Source organism: Musca domestica, unplaced genomic scaffold (assembly GCF_030504385.1).
Source record: "Musca domestica strain aabys unplaced genomic scaffold, Musca_domestica.polishedcontigs.V.1.1 4, whole genome shotgun sequence".
Taxonomy (NCBI): Eukaryota; Metazoa; Arthropoda; class Insecta; order Diptera; family Muscidae; genus Musca; species Musca domestica.
Window position 1 is genome coordinate 5,539,787 of NW_026712328.1, and position 6,171 is coordinate 5,545,957.

Below are 6,171 nucleotides of genomic sequence, written 5' to 3' on the forward strand. Positions count from 1 at the left end.
TAGACTGTAGCGTGATTACAACAGACGGACGGACGGTCCGTCGTCTTAGAATTTTACTCTGATCAAGAAAATATATAGTTTGTTGGGTCTAAAATGATTATTTCGATGAGTTACAAACGGAATGACGAACTTAATATACCCTCCATACTTTTTTTGGTGGAGTCGCCATCTTACGGTAATGTGTATTAAGGATTAATTATCTTTGACATTCTGCCCTCAATTATGTGAACATCTATTATAATTTTTGCCATGAATATTTATTTTAATTTAGAAATTACTATGGTGTCATTACTTATGATAAATATTGTATCGCTTAAATAAGTTAGATCTGTGATTTATTATGATTTAAAAATATGTATTAACAAAGAAAAGTACGGGCCGGCAACGCGGACCAGCCAGCTAGTCATGGAAGTTAACATTTCGAATGTTAAGCATTTGTCGATACACATTAATACTCATACAATGATACGTTATCTAGTAAACAATTTGTATGTTCTAAGAAATATTAATATTTTTATTTACATATATTCCCAATTATGTGAACATCTAATATAATTTTTGCCATGAATATTTATTTTAATTTAGAAATTACTATGGTGTCATTATTTATGATAAATATTGTGATAAATATTAGATCTATGATTTATTATGATTTAAAAATATGTATTAACAAGGAAAAGTACGGGCTGTGATTTATTATGATTTCAAATTATGCATTAACAAGGAAAAGTACACCTCGGCAACGCGGACCGGCCGGCAAGTCATGAAAGTTAACATTTCGAATGTTAAGCATTTTGTATATGGGGGATATACGATATCGTGGACCTATATACACAATTCTTTTTGAGGGGGTATAAAGTACCCACAAGAAACTCCTTGTGTGGATTTTCAGACAATTCCATTGAAAAATGTGGCTAACATCATCAAACTACCGAATATCGGGGGTACCGTTATATGGGGGCTATATGATGTCATGGACCGATATAGCCCATCTTCGAACTTGACCTGCCTGCAGACAAAAGAGAGATCTGTGCAAATTTTTAGCTTCCTATCTTAATTCTTTAGACTGTAGCGTGATTAAAACAGACGGACGGACGGTCCGTCGTCTTAGAATTTTACGCTGATCAAGAAAATATATAGTTTGTTGGGTCTAAAATGATTATTTCGATGAGTTACAAACGGAATGACGAACTTAATATACCCTCCACACTTTTTTTGGTGGAGGGTATAAAAAATAGTCGTCATCTGACGGTAATGTGTATTAAGGATTAATTATCTTTGACATTCTGCCCTCAATTATGTGAACATCTATTATAATTTTTGCCATGAGTATTTATTTTAATTTAGAAATTACTATGGTGTTATTACTTATGATAAATATTGTATCGCTTAAATAAGTTAGATCTGTGATTTATTATGATTTAAAAATATGTATTAACAAAGAAAAGTACGGGCCGGCAACGCGGACCGGCCAGCTAGTCATGGAAGTTAACATTTCGAATGTTAACCATTTGTCGATACACATTAATTCTCATACAATGATACGTTATCTAGTAAACAATTTGTATGTTCTAAGAAATATTAATATTTTTATTTACATATATTCCCAATTATGTGAACATCTAATATAATTTTTGCCATGAATATTTATTTTAATTTAGAAATTACTATGGTGTCATTACTTATGATAAATATTGTGATAAATATTAGATCTGTGATTTATTATGATTTAAAAATATGTATTAACAAGGAAAAGTACGGGCCGGCAACGCGGACCGGCCAGCTAGTCATGGAAGTTAACATTTCGAATGTTAAGCATTTGTCGATACACATTAATACTCACACAAAGATACGTTACCAAGTAAACAATTTGTATGTTCTAAGAAATATTAATATTTTTATTTACATATATTCCCAATTATATGAACATCTGTTATAATTTTTGCCATGAATATTTATTTTAATTTAGAAATTACTATGGTGTCATTACTTATGATAAATATTGTATCGCTTAAATAAGTTAGATCTGTGATTTATTATGATTTAAAATTATGCATTAACAAGGAAAAGTACGCCTCGGCAACGCGGACCGGCCGGCTAGTCATGGAAGTTAACATTTCGAATGTTAAGCATTTGTCGATACACATTAATACTCATACAATGATACGTTATCTAGTAAACAATTTGTATGTTCTAAGAAATATTAATATTTTTATTTACATATATTCCCAATTATGTGAACATCTATTATAATTTTTGCCATGAATATTTATTTTAATTTAGAAATTACTATAGTGTCATTACTTATGATAAATATTGTATCGCTTAAATAATTTAGATCTGTGATTTATTATGATTTCAAATTATGCATTAACAAGGAAAAGTACACCTCGGCAACGCGGACCGGCCGGCTAGTCATGAAAGTTAACATTTCGAATGTTAAGCATTTGTCGATAAACATTAATACTCATACAATGATACTTTATCTAATAAACAATTTGTATGTTCTAAGAAATAGTAATATTTTTATTTACATATATTCCCATTTTTGTAGAAAAAGTATATAAATTCACAAATATTCTTAACAGAATTCAAATAAAACTGAACGCCCTTCTTTACAATCCCATTTCTCCATAAAAAAAAACGAATCTGATCTTCAAAAAATTTTACAAAAAATTGGGGAGAATTTCACTTTATATATGTCATGGAGTCGTATTTGAGCATTCTCATTTCTATTTTGTTATTACGGTTTTTTTTTATTTTCCCCCAAAGACATTATGGAAACAATTTTAGTACCTCGTGGACAATCAAAAAATTTTTCTAATCTTATTTGCGAAGAACTAGTTAAGCGACACAATTATGATGGAATTAAAGGAAAGCGTGCATTAAAGTCTTTCAAAAATTTAAAAAATGTTGTGTTTGGTAAGTAAAATTTATCACAATATCAAACTCCTTTTCTAACAATTTATACTTTTGAGTTGTAGAAGAATCAAAATGTGAGGGCTATGACAAAAAGGAGTACGAAAGAGATAAAAAAGCGCGCCATAAAAAAAACACATATATCTGAAAGAAGTAAGTCCAATGAAAATTAACCCCATAATGCTTTGTCGGTTATTTTTTGAAAAATTTTTGAACTTTTGTTTGTAGTTTATGGACTCGAAAACCGCTGCACGGTTTTTCTTGAACAACATTTTCCTGACAAAAATAAATTTGCCATTTTTTTTGAAATCTGTCCAGATATACATATAGCTCCCATATATGTATATTTTCGGCCGATTTAAATAATTTGAAGCACCAAACACGCTATTCATCCCCAATTTCAATGAAATTTGGAATGTGTAATGGAAATTGAAACGAACATATATTTGCCAAATTATATTGAATTCGGTTCAGATTTGGATATAGTTGCCATATATATTTTCGGCCTATTTCATGTATTTTGTGCATCAAATACGCTGTGTTAGTCATATTTCAATGTAATTTGGAATGTGTGCTGGAATTTGGTCTAAATTTGTTTGTCAAATTATATTGAAATCGGTTCAGATTTGGATACAGCTCCCATATATATTTTCGACCGATTTCATGTATTTGATGCATCAAACACCCTTTGTATTTCCAATTTCAGTAAAATTTGGGATGAGTAAGGGAATTTGGCACAAAAATAAATTTGTTCAACTATATATTGAAATCGATTCAGATTTTGATGTAGCCCTCATATATTTTCGTCCAATTTCATGTATTTGATGCATCAAACATATTGTGTAAGTCATATTTCGGTTCAGATTTGGATATAGCTTTGGATTTGGATATATCTTCGCCCATGTATTTGAAGCATTAAAGACGCTATGGACCCCACATTTCAATGAAATTTGGAATGTGTGATGAAATTTGTATACAAAATTTGCTTGGTAATAATTTGTTTGGCAAATTAAATATAAATCGATACAGATTTGGATTTAGCTCCCATATAAATTTTCGACCGATTTCTTTTTTTTTTTTTTTTTTGATGTACCAAATAAATCGAACATACATACGATTTCATTGAAGTTTGAAATGTGTGATGGATTTTGTCTAACAATTTTTTTTTGCTTTATTATATTGAAATCGGTTTATATTTGGATATAGCTCCCATATATATGGATATAGCTCCCATTTAATGTATTTGATGCACCAAAAACGATACGCATATCCGATTGAAATTAGTTTCGTCTAAGTGACTAAATTTGGAACAAAAATAAATTTGTCAAATTATAATGAAATCGATTCAAATTGAGATATGATTTTATTAAGAAGCATTGACCCACAATATCAAAATCAGAATCGATTTCAATATATAGTTGAACAAATTTATTTTTGTGCCAAATTCCTTTACTCATTCCAAATTTCATTGAAATTGGAAATATAAAGCGTGTTTGGTGCACAAAATACATGAAATCGACCGAAAATATGTATGGCTGCCATATCCAGATCTTAACCGAATTCAATATAACTTCGCAAATGTATTATGTTCGTTTAAAATTCTGTTACACATTCCAAATTTCGTTGAAATTGGGAATACATGCGTGTTTGGGAGCTATATCCCAATCTGAACCGATTTTACCATTAGCAATACATATATAGCCCCACAAATTAATTTTTGTTCCAAATTTCATTACAGGCACCAAATTTGTAACCTGTATCTGTTATCGATCATTCGATTCTGATGCTATATTTCCAGTTCCAAGTGGAATTTCAAAAACTCATATAGCCTATGTTACTTTCAGGTGATGTTGTAGTATACTTCGAAATTTTCAGGAAAATCTATGCAGTGGTTTTCGAGTCCATTATTTACAAACAAACAAACGTACAACACAATCTCAGTCGATTTAACGATGTCCGTCTGTCTGTCTGCCCGTCCGTCTGTCTGTCTGTCTGTTGAAATCACGATACAGCCCACATTATCTGACGTAGAGCGCCAAAATTTAGCAGAGCTATTTGCATTGTATCTAGGATGGTTGGTATTGAAAATGAGATATGTCGGTCCACGTTCTGGTATAGTCCCATATAATGGTACCTCCCGATATTCGGTATTTTGATGGTTTCTGCCACATTTTTTTATATTATGTTTGTCATTCCGTTTGTAACACCTCGAAATACACATTTTAGACCCCATTCTATTTTATGCTCCCTGGTAAACATTACTATCGTTCTCCACTAATAAACAAACGTTGTTTTTTTAAGAACAACAATAAAGGGATTAAGCCGGACCATTTTATAACAACACAATACTATGGTATCCCGAACAACCAAGCCAACACTGTTCTATTCTAAAAACTCTTAAACCAACAAAGAGTGCAGGAATTGACAGCATTAGATCAACAGACATAAACAACAACGCAAACGTTCTAACACCGATCTTTACAAATGTTATAAGACACAATGACATTAAGAAACTGTCAATAATAAGACATATATTCACCAAATAAAAAAGCAACCATTGGGAAGTTCCTACCCATTTAAAAAAAAAAATCCGTGAAAAAGTGCTGCTTAAATGAAAACAGTTATATTGCAGCTATACGAATATATGGACCTACATAGGTAATTATCTGTCATATGGTATATTTTGAAACAATTCCGGTTCTACCTTCATTAGCAAAACATATATAGCATCACTTTTTCTTATAGTCCCCATCCCTCTCGATATTCCTCATTTCGGCATTTGAACCACATTTTCAAACGAAATTGTTTATAATTGTGTTCAAAGATTTTATAATGGGTTCTATGTTTACTGACTAAACATTGTCTGTATAAATATATATATATATATATATATATATATATATATATATATATATATATATATATATATAAGTTTTAATGAAAATCAGGAAATTGATATTTTAGATAATGTTCTGCTACAATAGGTTGTATGGGAGCTACAAGAAACTTTTTCCTATACAGACAATGTTTAGTCAGTAAACATATATATATATATATATATATATATATCCAAAACAAATTCCAACACATATTCCATTGAAATATGACTTACAGAAGGTGTTCAATATATAGTTGGACAAATTTACTTTGTCCCAAATTCCCTTACTCATTTCAAATTTCATTGAAATTGGGGATAAATATCGTGTTTGGTGCACAAAATACATGAAATAGGCCTAACATATATATGGCAGC